This window comes from Pan troglodytes, chromosome 15, assembly GCF_028858775.2.
Source record: "Pan troglodytes isolate AG18354 chromosome 15, NHGRI_mPanTro3-v2.0_pri, whole genome shotgun sequence".
NCBI classification, from domain to species: Eukaryota; Metazoa; Chordata; class Mammalia; order Primates; family Hominidae; genus Pan; species Pan troglodytes.
This window is the reverse complement of record NC_072413.2, coordinates 55976772-55994261: the sequence shown is the minus strand read 5'-3', so window position 1 is coordinate 55994261 and position 17490 is coordinate 55976772.

The window sequence follows — 17490 nt, the reverse complement described above, 5'->3', positions numbered from 1 at the left end:
AGGCTTTTTTATGACCACAGAGGAATTTGAAGAGGCAGGAACACAACTGAAAAAAAATCTCTTCCCTTTATGGTATGTGAAGGTGTGGTTTCAAGCAAAGAAATATGGTAGAAGAAGATGGAGGAAAATCATAATGCAAGGCAAATATAAAAATGGCACAAAACATTAGAAAATGCTGGAGGATGCCAAAGTTCTGAATGGACCAATGCTTGAAAAAATATAGAGAAAAGCAAGGAGAAGAATACAAATGAGGAAGATCATTAACAGGAGAAGGGACCATAAAGCTACACAAATCCAATTTGCCTCCACCTTCTCCATCAAATAGTATTATCTCATAGTAGTTAGAATGAACATAGCTGGGGATGGGGAACTGAAGTCCAAGATGGACGAGGAGGTAAAAGGTGCTTGGTTACTTTAAATGAGCTTAAGCTCAGTTAGATATCTTCTTTAATTGCACAGTCTTCAAATGACTGAATATAAACTTCTAGGAATAGGAAATAATTTGAAAGCAAAATAATGGTACTGACTTAGTAAAAGTCCCACATGTGCACATTTAGCACTCCTAGACTGATAAGCTGAAGATGAACTGTGGAGAGATGTTGCTCTGATAATTATAGACTGGCAGTTAACATAGCTGGAAACATAATCCTGTTGCTTAATTTCTGCATGCAGAAAAAAACCCCAGCATTTATTTTGCAAGCCACTGTAATACAAATGCACTGGGAGTGTCCTATTTGGGGTAATAGGTATATCTAACTCCCTTTTAATTAACCCAAATTTCTATCATGTGCATATAGGATAAAGAGAAGGAAGGAAGGAAGGAAGTAATTAAGGAATTCCCTCAGTAAGTAACAGCAAAAGCATAAAGAAACAAGTCATTTGCTCCCATGTTCTAGTTTGTGTAAAAGCACAAAAAAATTGATGTAAAAAAACTTACATATTCCACCTAGTAAAGCAAATATCCTGCTTTCTCTTTTCAAGAAGCAGCAGGAAAAGATCACTTATATAAGTGATAACCATCAATAATTTGTAATATAGAGTATAAATTCTTCAGATGGATGTTGCTGAGAGGTGTAACCTTTTGTGGGTTAAGGATGGAGGAACTGAGGAGTAGAAACAGAAGAATTATCTGTGGGGGGAAAATCCTGTTATCTTTTTTCTCAAAGTTTATAGGTATAGGAATGGAGTGCAAGCAAAGTTGCAGGCAAAGTGGGCATCCACTTGGATTATTTTATTACCTTTAAGGTGGGTAGATCATCTGCTCTAGTCTCAAAAGAATAAACCTGGCATCAGTTCAGGAAACTGAGGTTTTTATTAACCAGTGTCATGTCCATCTCAATATTCTCTTCCTAATTAGCAGTGAAATAAAGGAAGGGACCAAAAGCATTTGAATCATTTCTCTAATTTTATGTCTCATGACATGGCCACAGCATTTGTGTAGTTCAGACTTCTTCATGACCAGACAGACTAAAGTAGGAAATTATAAGTAGTCTTCCAAAAAGGAATTTTGATACAAAACCTTCAATGGTCATTTTCCTTTATTTCCCTCTTTATGTAAGAGGTAAAGGAGGAGGAATAGGAAATGGTTTTGTGGTTGAACCAATTGAATCCCAAAGATTTGATTGGTTCTTTGCCGAGGAGGGTGAGGATGGCTAGAGATTCTATCTTCAGCAAACCAGGAACACTTGATATTGCTTCTGACTGAATCAGTATTTATTGAATGCCTTTTATGTCAGGTAATATGTTAAGTGTTGGGGGAGCCAAGACACAGTCCATGACTGGAAAGGGCTTATGGATTAGTAGGGAAGACAGAAAATGGGCAATTTCATGTCAGAGACACTGGGATCCAGAAAAGGAATATCTAACTGGGTCAAGAAGATCAGGGATGCTTCTCCAGAGCAGGTAACATCAAACCTAAGGCCAGGAGGATGAGTGGGGTTATTCAGATAAAGGGGAGAAAGGGATATGTGATCTAGCCAGAGAAACCCCATGTACAAAGGCCAGGGGTGAGAGATCAAGTAGTTAGCCTGGCTGGGGTGCTAGGTATTCTAGGGGAGTGAGAGTTGGGGTTGAGGGTAGTATGCTATGTGAAATACGGGGCTGAATGGGAAGGATCCTCTAGGTCCTGTCAAGGAATGAGGACTTTATTTGAGGGCAATTAGAAGTCATGAAAAAATATTATGCTGTGAAGTGTTATGATCAGGCCTGAGTTAATAGGAAGACTGATTTGGGAAGGTTAAAGTCTGGAGTCAGAGACACCAGTGAAGGTCAAGGTTGATGCAGCAATGTAAGTGAGAGATAATCATGGCCTGGACCAAGGTTGCAGAAATGAACATGGAAGGGGAGAATGGGTTCTGGCGGTGTTCAGCAGGGGTAGACAGTGGGACTTGCAGATTGTTTAGATGGAGAGATGAGGGAAAAGACAACATTTAAAGCTGACTAGGGTCATGGGACTTTTGAGTCTTCTAGATACAATGGTTTAGTGTTCTGCCTTCTGGAGGGGCTGACCCTGTGTTATCCCAGCATATCTAGGCCTGAGAAAAATAACCTACAAGCCTGCCAGAAATGTATAGGCAGCATTAATTTTTACAAAGTGTAAATGTGTGGTCATTTTCTGTGACTTCTTTTGTTTACTTTTTTTGAGACAGGGTCTTACTCTGTCACTCAGGCTGTAGTGCAATGGTGCAATCATGGCTTACTGCAGCCTCAAACTCTTGGGCTTAAGTGATCCTTCCCCCTTAACTTCCTGAGTAGCTAGGACTACAGATGTGTGTCACCACTCTCAGCTATTTTTTATTTTTATTTTTTGTAGAGACAGGGTCTCACTATGTTGCCCAGGCTGGTCTTGAACGCCTGGACTCAAGCTATCCTGCCTCAGCCTCCTGAGCTTTTGGAATTACAGGCATGAGCCACTGCACCTCGCCATTTTCTGTTACTTTTAATAGTAGGTACCGGTGAACTAACTTTGCATTTAATGAAACTTAAATATCTGGGAAAATTCTCCTAATACCTTTAGGGGATTACTTTGGTTGATCCCTAGATATGAGTTACTATCTCAGATCTGTTTGACTGTCTTGATTCGCAAAGGCTAATAGGAGAGTTTCTTATTCTTTGACAAGGGAACAAAGCTCAGTATCTTGTTTTTCTTGAAAACAAATCCAAGAAACTTTTTTCTCAGGGCTGGTATGTATGAGGACGACATCTGGTCTTAGATATGCAGCCTGCAGAATCAAGCAATGCAGCTCCGTGTCCCGGTGCTGAGCGGTTTCTGTGGCCTTTTGACAGTTCTTACGGGCAATCATCAAGCCACTAACCTTCCTTAGCATATGAAAAATAAAGCAAGTTTCCCATAGTTGCCATATCAGCACAAGGCCAGATTCTGGAGGGCCTCAGGGGCAATGATATGCAGAATTGAGAAAATTCAGAAAAACTTAATAATAATTATCATTCCAGTCCCACCCAAAATATTAACAGTAATAAACATTGGTAACATTTTGGTCTGTACTTTTCTAATCTTTTTTTTCCTATGCATTTATGATATGCAATAAATACTTTTATTTTTATACAAAATCAGGATTATAATTTACATAGTATTTTGTTACCTCTCTGTAGCTATGTTTTCCCATGGTTGTTTTAAGAGGAATAGAAGAAAGGAAAACAGCTTGTGAAAATCCTAAGTTGTATTTGAACGAGCAAGCTGTGTTTCCTCATTAACAACATTTATTTCGCATTTGATGGTCCATAACTGCCCAGTTACCTCAGGATGCCTCCATATGATGAAAATAAGAACAGAGTTGAAAGAAGTCTCCGTAAACACAACGCACATTGGCAAATGGCATATTCCTGTTACTTAAGGGATTAGAGAGCACTTTCTTCTCTTTGTCTTTGCCCCCAAAGTAAAAGCTATAAGCTTTTATAATTAAATAATAAGACTGAATAACCATAAGCGCAAATAATATGTAGTATTATGAGAAATACTGGGAAAAAGGACACTTACTGTGTGACTTAAATTGATTAAAGGGTTATTCAGTTCAACTCTCTTGAATCTAATTAGTATTTTTGTGTCATTTATTATTATAGGGCACACGTATTTTTTACATTTGATTTAACTTGACTAAAATTAAATGAGCAAATGTTTATTGCTATGTCCGTTGTTTTCCTTTCTCTGTCATTGTTAAAAAGAGGAGCCATGGCTTCTGCTTCTTCTGTGTATTCTCCATTAGACCTTCTTCATCCACCCTCTTCCCCATCCCTTTCAGCTCTGAAGGGTCTATAAATGAAAGTGGGTACCAACTGATTCAATAGGACTTATATCTTACTAAATAACGTTTTATTGTCTTTGTTCTATGTATTTGCAGAGAAATTGTAAGTATCTTTAAAACCAATTAACAAAGCCCTGTGGGTCTTTCAATCAAGAGCTTTGTAAACATCTCTACTAGCTCATACTCCCCCAAACTTCTTGCACATAGTAGAAGATGACATTAAATAAAGCACATTATAAGGTGCAATGAGCTTTATTCTAAAAATATTGTCTGGATGTGAAAGTAAGTTCTTGTTCATAAAATGTTATTAGATTAAAATTATGGAGTAAGCATTTGGCAAACTGATTGACTCTTCACTGGAAAGACCAGGCTTTTTAGGACACATTTCTGTTCATGCTTAAGGTCAGAAGTCAATCAAAGGCAACCAGAAAAAAAAAAAAAAAAGGCAAATAAATGAATTAGGGACATAATTATTTTCTGTTATAAATAATCAGGATCTTTTAAAGTTTAATTATGGGGAGTTGTTGAATAGGCTAGTTTTATGCCATGCAAATAAAATGTGAATTTCAAAAATCTTAGTGAAACTCAAATTTATTTTTACTTAGCGATAATAAAATCACAAATACTTCTTGAGCTCTTGCTGTAGGCCAAGTGCTGTGCTCAGTACTTAACACGGATAAACTCGATTGAGTATCAAAATTCAAAGAGGTAGGCACTCCAGGTTACCCTTGACTCTGCTGATGGCAGAAACCTCCCTTGTAATAAATAATTATCTTTGACAAGAGAAACATAAAACAAGACCTGTAATAAATGATTTGTTCACAGATTTTTCATGTCATAGAAACTATATAGCATTGATTTTTAGCTATGATTTTGATTCAGTTTTTAAAGTATTTAATTTTTATTATATCAGCCCACACTGAACATTGGTTTTTCAGCAGATAATGCATCTTCCAAGTGCTCCAAGGCGAAGAGCCACAGAGAAGAATACTGTATCTTGAGTCATACCCTGAAATTACTGAATGAATTACCTGTGGCCATGTAAACACTCTGCTTCAACAGGTAGAGTGCAACAGACAATCCAATTATTCAGAACTAAGTTTTTAGTTAGCTTTTGTTATTCACTGAAGTAGTTTGCAATTACAGTTGTCTCTAGGTATCCATGGGGGATTGGTTCCAGAACTCCCTGCTGAATAACAAAATTCATGGATGCTCAAGCGCCTTACATAACTTGGTGTAGTATTTGCGAATAACCTATGCACATCCTCAAGTATACTTTATATCATCTCTAAACATATAATACCTAATATGTAAATGCTATGTAATTAGTTGTTATTACTGTATTTAGTGAATAATGACAAGAAAAAAAAGTGTGTACCTGTTTAGTACAGACACTACTCTGTACTGATTTTTTTTTCTGAGTATTTTCCATCCAGGGTTGGTTGAATCCACAGATGTGTAACTCACAAATATGAAGGGCTGACTGTACTTAGTAGTTAATTCAGATTTATCACAGTGATCTAAAGTAATTTTGCAGTTTACAAGCATTTTTTTTTGGTTCTAAAAGAAAAAAGCAAAAAGAATATTGGTGATGTGATATTTATGTAATGTGATGATATTATAATGGCCACGTTTTAAAACTTGAGAATGTCCTACGTTCACACACTGTTGGTTTCTAGATCCACAAGGCTTCTGTATACAGTTCACGGTCCTCGGCATTGCTTCTTGTAATTTTTCCATCCCAAAGGAGAGCTACTGTACAGACTGTACTTGTGGAATGCAGCGCTTCATTAAATTAAGTGTATTAAAATGCAATGTGTGGCACAAGACCTGTTCCTTGTTTAAAGATTTAGTAGAAGGTGGTTTCTTTGGATGCACTCTTCATTTATTTCAATGAACACAAAATGCATTGTATCAAGAGACGTTTCTGCAGAGGGCAGTAAAAAATAAGAAAAACAACCATGAAGAAGAAAACAACTATGAATAAACCAATTCTATGGGGGATTGTTTTTGTGCTTCTCAAAGTGTGTGTGTGTGTGTGTTGGAAGGTGGGTAGAAGGTGGGGGGGATGGGTGTCTGTGTATGAGAGAGAGAGAGAGAGAGAGAGAGAGAGCAAGCGCACTAAGTGAATATATCCTTATGGTCTAAACTGGGATACAATTGAGAGTGAAAGGGGCACAGCTGGGTGTGCTGGCTCACATGGATCACTTGAGTCCAGGAGTTTGAGTCCAGCCTGGGCAATGTGGGGAGACCCTGTGTCTACCAAAAATTAAAAATTAGCCACAGATGTGGTGATGTGCCTCTGTGGACCCAGATACTTGGGAGGTTAAGGTGGGATGATCACTTGAGCCTGGGAGGTCAAGGCTGCAGTGAGCCATGATCATGCCACTGCACTCCAGCCTGGGTGATGGAATGAGACCTTATCTCAAAAACAAAAAAGTGGGGACACTGTTAATTACAATGGGACAACAGGCATAAACTGGAATGATCCTGGGAAAATAGGAACCTAAGGGACATCTTAGAGGGAGTGTATCAGACACCTCTTAGAGGAAGTGTAACAGACACTTCAAATCCTATCTTTTATTCCAGTCACCTAAGTAGCATTCAGTTTGGCACAGGCTTCCACCAGTTTGCCAGGGTGTGGGTTACTGTGGGGTTTCACTTGTCACTCACACATGTACAACCTGGAAATGTAGGGGGGCTAACCTGGTGGGCCTTAACCAATGAGGATGGAAACTGATGGATAAATCCTCCCACCATTTGTTGCTCATGTGGCCGGTTCTCAGATACGTTTCATGAGGCTTCTCAGAATAGTCCTTAGGATTGAGCACTGGTTGTCCATTGCAATGCTACCTTGAAAATTCATCCTTGTATTGGCCTTCTCTCTTTCCTTGTTTCACTGCTACTTGCATGCAAGACTTTGTCTGAGGTCCTGCTTTCAGGGGAACTCAGGCTACAATAAGTGGGATTTTGGAGTGAGATCACTCACTGTTCAGAGGTAATAAGGACTCCATTGTTGGAGGTGGGTGGAGTGGTGGTATCTGGCCAGCACCATCTCAGTTACTAAGACTCTTACTGAGGTGGATTGGGATGAGGTGCAGGCAGAGGCAGAGCATTGGGTGGTGTGATAGCCGTGGTCTTTAAATAGTACAGGAGCAATGGTAATAACAAGGATTGAGCTGGCTGGTGTGTTTAGACTGCTTTGGAGGCTTTGAAAAAAGCAAACGAAGAAAATGACAGGCTCAGGTTTGTTAATTAGCAACATAAGGCATGTCATGAAAGCCAGAGGATCTGTATGGAAGTGTATCAGGAGACTCACATTGGTGGATTGTGCTGTCATTCTCACACTCAAGGTCACCCTCCAAGCAAGCAACCTAGATCAGGCAAGATGTTAATGAGCCTAGATCAGGCAAGGATGAGAAAAGTCTAAAGTGGATAGTGGAGGAGGGAGATGAAGAATATTATGATCTTGGGATCAGCTGGAACAGTAGAACTGGAACTTGTTCCACTAACCCTCTTGAATTAAGTCTTTGCAGAGACTATGGCTGGCCACCACCATGAAAGGGATTCTCTGATAGACTGAATTTAAAGAAGGGCACAAAAAACAAGCACAAGAAATGGATTGTACCTCCCTGTACACCACTCCAGATCCTCTTGCTCATGCCACTATTGTGTTTACCAGGTCTGTGCAGGTGTCAATCAGCTTTTGCATGGGTGCAGCCTGATAGAGACTAGCCTTGTGCTGTGGCTTTCTCACTTCTCTGACGCTGGACTGTCCTGACACCATGCCTTGGGAAGCACGTCAATACTAAGGCATGCACAATTCAGAAGTACGAGGGAGTTGATATCTGTGAGGCCACCCTTGTCCATCAAGGGGGATGAGGATTGATGAATAACTGCTCTCTTTTCCTCTTTCAGGCAGACAGTTTTGAGTTGTGATTTATCAAGTTTCTCAGAAATCCTGTTGGAGCCAGTCACTTGTAACAGTGGCCACCTTGATAATGCATCCTCACTAATCCTTTCCCTCCTTCACTGTTCCCACCTCCATCCTATACTCCTGGTCCCTGAGATCACATTTCCAAACAAACTACTGTGTTTAAGCTTTTGTCTCAGGTTCTGTTTTTGGGAGAATACAAACTAAGATAGAGAGAAGAAGACAGGCTAGGCTAGGGTACAAAGCAAGGGAAGAAACTGTGATCTGGTATTAAAGTGCAGGGATATTTTGGGACATCAGAGCTTAATTTAGTACTATGATATTTCTAATAATGAAGTGACACATTTAGGCCACATGCTTCCTTGTTAGAAACTCTATAACCAGAGAATATAGCAATTTTAGAGCTGGAAGGATCCTTGGATCTCATTTTTAGCCTATCTTTTATTTTAAAGAAAAGGAAGTTTGGGCTGTGAATATATTCCAGTACATCTGATAAAAGGGATTACACTATGTCAAATCATCCATTACTAACCAAGATAACGATGAATATTCCCCCAAGTGTAAAATTATAATCTAAGAGTTTAGAAGACAGAAAAATAGGCAAAACAGGGTTAGGATAAGGTTGAGTGAAGGTTGACTTGTGCTCAAAAAGTATAAGGGCTGGGAGTATTTCAGAGAGACCAAAAAACCTTCCCAGGAGATAGATTTCTCTTGGAACTTGTTAAATTTTGGCCATGAAAGAAGGGAACTAATGCATTCTGCATGCCAAGCACTTGACATACTTAGCCATGTGAGGTAGGCATTATTACCTCAATTTCTATGTCAGGAAGTTGAGGCTCAGAGGTTAAATAACTTTCTAAGATGACTTATAATCCAAGTGCTTTTGCTTGTATTCTTTCCCTTCCACCTCACCATATTTCTTCTGCTAAAGAGGAGACAGAGTTTCCTCCATCCCCAGCAGTTCCAGAGTTTATAGGCGGCCTTGCTAGGGCTGTAAAAATAGTCCATTAGAAGTAGGAAGAGATCGTGGATCATTCCTTCTGGTCCCTCCATCCCAAAACTCCTATAAAAAGAAGAACTCGATTTTACCTTGAAGGCTAATTTAATACACTTTAGTTTCTACCTTTACCATTTCACTTCTCAGCTAAAAATTTTTACCAGAATGCTGGTTATAACTTGAAAACATTTTATTTAAAAAAAAACAAAAGTTCCTACCAAAAGTAGAGTAAAAAAGAATTTTTTTTTGCAGGCAAGATGATTGTATGAATCAGAGTTAATGAAAATATTATTACCAATCAATGTCAAATTTAAAAAATCACATTCTTAGTGCTTTTGATAGGAATTTATTCATTTGTTCAATACGCTTTTTTTTTTGTCTAGAGCTGCACTGTTCAGTGCAGTAGGAAGTAGCTACATATGGCTATTTAAATTTAAATTAATTTAAATTAAAATTTAAAATTTAGTTTCTTAGTCATACTAGATTCATTTCAAGTGCCCAAATAGCCACCACACATGGCTAGTAGCTCCCATATTGGACAAAGTGGATATAGAACATTTCCATCTTCACAGAAAGTGCTAATGAACAGTTCTGGCTATGCTGGACACATTGTTAAGTTCTGGGGATACAGCAAATGAATAGATATGGTCTCTACTTCATGAACTTACATTTTAGGGGAAAGAGAGAGACAAAAATATGCAAATAAATAAAATAATAATAGATGGTAATTTAGTCTTACAATGAAAATCTATTGTCTGCTGAGTAGACAATATTAGGAGCCAACTACTTCATACCCTGAGGTCACCTGAGGGATGTGAAGAAGCGGTTGAGAAGAGCATTCAAGGCAGAAGGAACTGCAGGTGCAAAAGTCTTCAGAACTTACCATGTTTCACTGAGGGGTAGAGAGAATGAGGGCTTTGGACATCCTGGGAAGAAAACTGGCCATCAAAGAAAGGAAACCATACAAGGAGGTTGTGGAGAACAGCTTCATAACGATATTTGGGAACAATAGTTCTTAAGTTGAGTGTGCATTAAAATCACCTGGAGGCCTTCCTATAACAGTTTGCTGAGCCCCACCCCGGAGTTTCTCATTCAGTGGGTCTGGGTAGGGCTTGAGAATCTGCATTTCTGACATGCTCGCAGGTGATGCTGATGCTCCTCATCTCAGGGTCACACTTTGAGAACCAGTGACTACCAGATTTAGTAGATGAAGAAAGGAAAGCTTGGAAAGATGACCTCACTAGCTCTAGTCCCACAGCTAGTTAGTGGAAGAGACAGAAAAGGCAGAGGTGGCAAGAGAGAAGAAGGCATAGCAGTAGAAAGCATGAGATCGTTTTCAAACTCAAATCTTCTTCCCTGGGAGGAGACACGTGGAATCTGTGCACTGAGGAAATTTTGATGTGGTTCTAATGGCAGGCAAGTAGGAGCTCACCTTTGCGTGATTTATTAGGATCTGAGTTTGTTTATATATGGCTCATTTCAAAGGATTTATTAATCGAGAGCACGCTGGATATAGAAGCAAGTATATCATTGACTCAGCTGACTTGAGCCCTCTCCAAATTTTAAAAACCTTATCATATAGAATATGCCTGCTGTGTGGCTGCTTCGTGCCTAAGGCAGCGTGCCTTGGAAGTGCTTGTGGATCAGCTTCAGATACTATAAAACATTCCATCACTTTTAAACATGACTGTCCCCTCCTCTCCACACCCCCTTTCCTGATGGAAAGGCTACTACCTGTTTCACCGCAGGCTTGGGAGGGACACGTCATGATGACAGATAACATTTGAACAGCTGCCTGCAGTTTAGTACCATGGTTCCAAAGATGGCTGCACACTAGACACACTAGAAGAGTGTTTAGAACTAACCCGCCCAGGGCCCACCCCTAGAGGTTCTGCTTTCATTGTTCTGGATTAGGTGCCATATAACAATATCTAGATCCCACTGTAGGGGTGATTGTGGTCAGCTAGCCTCTGCAAGACAAGCGAGAGAATGTGCCTGGCCTGAATTAGAGAAAGTCTCCCTGCTAAGCTCCTGGGCCTCTGGACAGGTCCTTCTCACAGTGGCCCTGGCTATTCTGGGAGAATGGGGGCGAACTTGACAGTCTCGGGAGAAAGTGAGGCCCAGGACTCGGCCCTGACAGTGGATCCTATTTGCCGAAATGGTAGCATCTGAGAAAGGACAGAGGATTTGAAATGAGGCGCTAGATTCCTCTTTCTGTGTCATTGGTGGCCTTATTTGGTGCTTTAACCAATGTAGATAGTGATGTAAAATGTGGGTTCTGGAGTCAGACTGCCAAGATTCCTAATCCCAGCTTTACCATATTTAGCTGTGCTAACTGGAGCAAGAAATTCAGTTTCTGCCTCAGCCAAGGGTCCTGGCAGGAAAGAGATGATATACTCAAATAATGTTACTGAAGAGAGTTTAACAAAGGGTGTGGGAAGGTTAAAGTAACCAGCGAGGGATTGTGAAGTCCCCAGGGAGTAACAGCAGGGGAAGCCATTGTCACCTTTCTGCCTTCAGGGACAAACGGGGCAGGAACAGGGTTACCTGAACCTAGGGAGAGCCGTTGTGTAGGAGGGGCCCACAGAACTGGAGCTTTGGCTGAAGAGGAGGAATACAGCCAGCGGTAAAACCGGCCCAACAGGGACGGAGGAGGAGGAGGGATAAATGGCCACACCTCTCTTCTGACTTTGCAGCTCAAGCCACTGCCTCCCATTAGCCCAACTCAACTGGAACCACAGGGCAAAAAGGCCCTACTGATGCAGTCACAGAGGCCAGTCTCCTGGGAACACAAAGCAGTATAAGAAATGAGCAGAACACATATCACAGTCAAATTCAGTATTACCACCCCAGATCCAATAAGCCTCTGTGTTCTTGTCTGTAAAATGGGAATGCTAACAGTAATGGCATTTCCCTCGTAGGGCTGTTGTAAACATTAAATGAGATGGTGCATGTAAAGTCCTGAGCACAGTGTCTGGTCCATGGCACATGCTCCATTATGGCCACTGTTATTATTACATTAAAGGTGACTACTTGGCCTGCAGGAAGGGACACCTCTTTTATGGACTGTAATCCTGACTCCAAGAGGCCTACAGGCAGAGCATTGCTCCACTCTTAGGCTGAGAGGCTCCTCATTACAGAAGAATCCAGTTAGGCTTGGGTCTGGTCACACATATGGACTTGCAGTCACAACCAGTGAGTAAGACCCTGAGTCAGAGGAGGTGACAGCAGCACTCTCTCTTCTTCCTCACTCTTGTTTTTGGCCTTGTTGATGTTCGATATGTCAAGATAGATGAAGGCTTAGCCTGTCTGATGGACATGACCAGCTTTATTTATAGACTGAAATTCTTTAGGGTGAGCGTCCCATGGTCCTGGTGGGTGATGGGGAATCACTTTCCTTCCCTGAGGAATGAGAAATGAGCGTGTGCATGGAGATTGGGACCACAGATTCAGGCAACAATGGCTTCTGCCACGAACAGTTTTTCTCACCTTCCTTTTCTATTGATAACCTCCTGCCAGCCTCACCATCCCAAGACTGGGCCCATAACCTGACCTGGCCACTCATAATTCTCTTGGAGCTGAGATTGACTCAAGGGCCCAGAGATGACAGTTTCCTTTTTAATGAAAGGGTATGTAGAAAATAATCTCTTGGTCCCTTCCAGATTTAGAGTATTGGGAAGTTAAAATAAACAACAGAAAAAGAAAACTTTAGTTTAAATCTCCCAAATATCAACCACAGGACTTCTTTTTCGCTTGAGACAATATATGCATAGTGATTAAGAGAGCAGGCTTTGGAGTGCAAAGGCCTGGTTTCCCATCCTGGTTTGTCACTTAATGTGACCCTGGGCAATTTTTTCTTTTCTTTCTTTTCTTTTTTAGACAGGATCTCACTTTGATGCGCCGGCTGGAGAGCGATGGTGTGATCACGGGTCACTGCAGCCTGGAACTCCTGGGCTCAAGCAATTCTCCTACCTCGGCCTCTGGAGTAGCTGGGCCTACAGGTGCATACTACCACACCTGGCTAATTATTTTCTATTTTTTTGTAGAGATGGGGTCTGACTGTGTTGCCCAAGCTGGTCTCAAACTCCTGGGCTCAAGCAATCCTCCTACCAGGGCCTCCCAAGGTGTTGAAACTACAGGGCGTGAGCCACTGTGCCTGGCTAGATTTCTTTATCAAAACTCCTCTTCGTTTATCTGTGAAGTGGGGGTAATTGTTGCACCTTCTCCCCCAGAGCTCAGCAATCGGAAGTTATGTAGGAGTTGGAGTAGATGTCATGGGGATGGCATGAAGGTCATAGGGAGAGATTAAACAAAATCATGTATGATGTTGCTCAGCACAGCTCCTGGGACATAGGAAGCATTTCAACCCATTAGCTACTATTTATTATCTGCTTTTTTAAAGAACCTAAAATACAGAGATGTCTGTGGAAGTGCACAAAGCCTCTCCCAGCCCACAAAGTTCTGTGTGGAAAAGGTCACAGAGGTTTCAGCTGCTCTTCTCACCCCAAGATAGAGTCAAGGCCAGCGTTCGGATAGCAACTACAGTTTGCTTCAAAATGTAGCATGATCCAAGAAATAGAATTTGTCACGTTTAGTAGGATTCAGCCTGACAAGGTTTTGACTGATTAACCGTGTTTCCCAAGGTAAGAGAAAGTAATCACTCTGCCAGGGTCCTAGAAGGAACTAGGTCAAGGAGAGCTCAGTCCTTCTCTCTGTGTGATGGCCTTGAGAGAGATGGCTCTGAGAGAGCAGGCAGGAGCAAGCTGGGGGTCCTCATCTGGTCATACAGTGGAGATGCTGTGATCCTGTTACAATCACACTGTCAATATGTCAGCCCAAGACCCAATCCTCTGGCTCTTGCTCAATGGGAAAGATGCAGCTTCCTTGGGCCAGAAGGAGCCTGGAGAGTCTGCTGCAAGGCGTATTCCCACTGCATAGATTGGATTCTTTTCTTTTGAAATGGCTAGTGTTCAAGAGTCCTTCATCCAGTTAAATTATTCTTTTCTTTTTGAGACGGAACCTTGCTCTGTTGCCCAAGCTGGAGTACAGTGGCACAATCTCGGCTCACTGCAACCTCCGCCTCCTGGGGTTCAAGCGATTCTCCTGCCTCAGCCGCCGGAGTAGCTGGGACTATAGATGCGCCACCACGCCCAGCTAATTTTTGTATTTTTAGTAGAGACGGGGTTTCAGCATGTTGGCCAGGATGGTCTTGAACTCCTGACCTAGTGATCCGCCTGCCTCGGCCTCCCAAAGTGCTGGGATTACAGCTGTGAGCCACCGTGCCCGGCCAAATTATTCTTAATGTTATAGCTGCTATTAGGTTGGTGCAAAAGTAATTGCGGTTTTTGCCATTAAAGGTAATGGAAAAAATTATACAATAGGAAATAACTATATAATAGGAAAAGAAGACACAGAGGAAATCATCTTTACCACCCTGCTACTCCTATAATGTGAATATTACATTTCTTCTTGTTCCCTTCGGGTCTCTGCTCAGATGACGACCTAGTTTTTATATAGATGAAACCATTACAGAAATTCCATATTGGATTTTTACTTTATTAAGCTTTGGAAACACTTGTCTCCTTTTTATTTTCCACGGTAAGAAAAAGTGTGAGCCCTCTGTCTGAGTTTGGCAGGGCCAGCCTTGCTCTGGAAAGTGCGTGGCCCGACATCCAGCAAGGCCCCAGGCAGTTCTGCTCAGGATCCTTCTGCTTCCTAGGAGCTGGAGACAAGCTGGCGGTGTTTCTCGAGCGGCTCTTCTTAAGCCGGATTAGTGATTCACAAAGTGATGATTGTTGCTTTCAGAGTTGTCCCCTGCTAGATCCTGTTCCCTCCCCACTGCCAAACCCTCTCACCTCAGTTGTGAGGACATTTTAAAAGAAACTGGGGGTATTTTTAGGTGAAGGAGCTCCATGGATTGGCATTTCCATCATTTTAGAAATTGCTACTTTGCTTTGTGTATAAAATTTGATTTTACTCTCTTCCCCTCAGTCTTCTTGTTCTTTGCCTTTCTTCAAAATAGGCATCTGGAGGCTTCCAATCTGAATATCAGATCCTGTCATCTCTGTTGAGCTCCAAATTGTCCTGGAAGCATAGTTCCATAGTGAATCTCTAGCCTGCCTTTCCCGCTGAGAAGAGACACATCTTGTAGATTTATTCTGGCTTTGGACACTTAGGACCACCCTACCCCTGGGACAGTGGTTGTAGCAGTAGCAGTTATACCCACTAGAGAGCTAATTGCCTGATGATGTGGGGCCTCCTGAGAAAGCTGGAGAAGGGACCCTGGGGTGACAGGCCCCTAGAAATAGACTCTTGAACAAAGGAGGGTGAAGGCCTCCTATTCCCTTGCAGAAGAAGAGACTACCAGGAAGGCAGGGCGCTCACCCTGCCATCTGGCTGAACTCTGCCAAGCTTCTGGATTCAGAATGAACTCAATAAAGGGGCCAGCATGTGAACCCCAAGTAGGTGCCCCATACATCACTCCTACTGGCCCCTGAAAAGCTTGCTTTCCCCAGAGGTGGTGATAAACCTCAGAGCCCAGAGTGGTTGAGTTTTTTCTTTTCTTGAGAGGCTGGACATAAGTCTAGTTTGTCTGAGACAGCCAAGTTTTTGCCTGTCATCCTTGCAGGTTTATTAATAATTCCCCTGTGCTCTCAGAAGCATAAATGATGCGATATAAGTGATATGGTTACCCTAGGTTTTGATGATCCCTGTATGAGACTAAGATGTCTAACACTGACTGAGAAAGTTGTCACATTTGGAGGAAAAAAGTCTGTTTTCACGGAAATATCTATGAATCTGAAGTTCAGAGACAATGGCAAAGAGGTAGAGCCACAGTGATGCCAAGCCAGGAAGACTGGTGTCCCTCTGCTCTTGCCCATGAGACTGTAACTCTAAAGCCAGACTAATCTGTATCAAAGTTGTGAGTTGTTTTTTTCAGTTTCCATGAACCCCAGGTTTCAAGTTTTGTAACCTGAGCATGCCCAGACAAACCCCGTATGCAACTACAGGAGAAACTTAAGTGCTCAGACCAAGGATGGGGACCTCATTAAGAAGCAGATATCACAAGGCATGATCCATGATCCAATCAGATCAAGCCCTGGCATCACTCCATGGTATGATCCAGTCAGATCACACCTCCTGACATCACCTCACTGCAAGATCCAATCTGATTATGCCTCATTGCCCTCTGCCTGTGAAACCTCTTCTAGCCCCCAGCTTAGGGAGACAGATTTGAGCCAGACTCCTCCTGTCTCCTTGCTTGGCAGCCTTGCAGTAAACTTTTCTTTTTACAAAAGGCTGATGCCTTGGTGTTGGCTTTCCATTGCACGTGGGCAGACAGAGCCAGGTTGGTTTGGTAACAATAGCAGAGCCTGAGCAGCAAGAGCATCCAGCGTCTGGGGGCGGAGCCACAGCAGTGCCGGAAACAAGAGTCCTTGAATAGGGCCAGCAGCAGCTGGCGGTGAGGATTGGCAGTCACCTATTTCCCATAAATGGAGAGAGAGGAGCTGATTGAATTAGGATTCAAAAAAGACTCAATGGGGGTGAGGCCCATGTAATTTTGGGGTGGTACTCAATGTCGTGACTTTCCAAGTAGCCAGTGTGTCCTCCAGAAGCAAGGGTATCATTTAAATAAGAGTGCAGGCACGTTCTGCACATGTATCCCAGAACTTAAAGTATAATAATAATAAAAAAAAGAAAAAAGATTTTTTTTTAAAAGAGTGCAGGCTGTGAGATTTAACGACCCCGCCAGGACCATAGCACCTGTCTTCTGAATTCTAGCACCATGTTCTTTCCATTCCCAACAATTATCGCTCATGATCTGGCTCTCCTCCTCTCTGCTGGCTAGCCCCAGCTGCCCTTTGCTTCTGCTCATATTCCCCCTCTTGGCTCTCGTTGGCTTTTCTGAATCAGAGGCAGCATAGAACAACCCTTCCTCAACACAACAATGCTGGTTCATCAGGGAAGTTGTGAAGCAGAACAGCTGTGGACACAGCTGGTGCCTGGAAGCCCTGTCGGCAGTGTCCGGCTCTGTTTTTGATGAGGGTGTACTTTTCAGGAGTCAATACCTATAACTTTTTAGCCACACAGCATCATCAGAACATTCCGTTGCTGTTGGCTGTGGTGGGGTTCTGGAAGCCATTTTGTCAGGCACAGCGTTTCTGTTGCCCTGGCTTCCGACAACTCAGCATTCCCAAAGCACACTCTGTCTCCTCCACTCACAGCTAAAAAATCTGCCCTTTAAAATGTCTCCTCATGAAGTAGGAAGCGCCACTTTTGACCGTGTCTGCTGACAT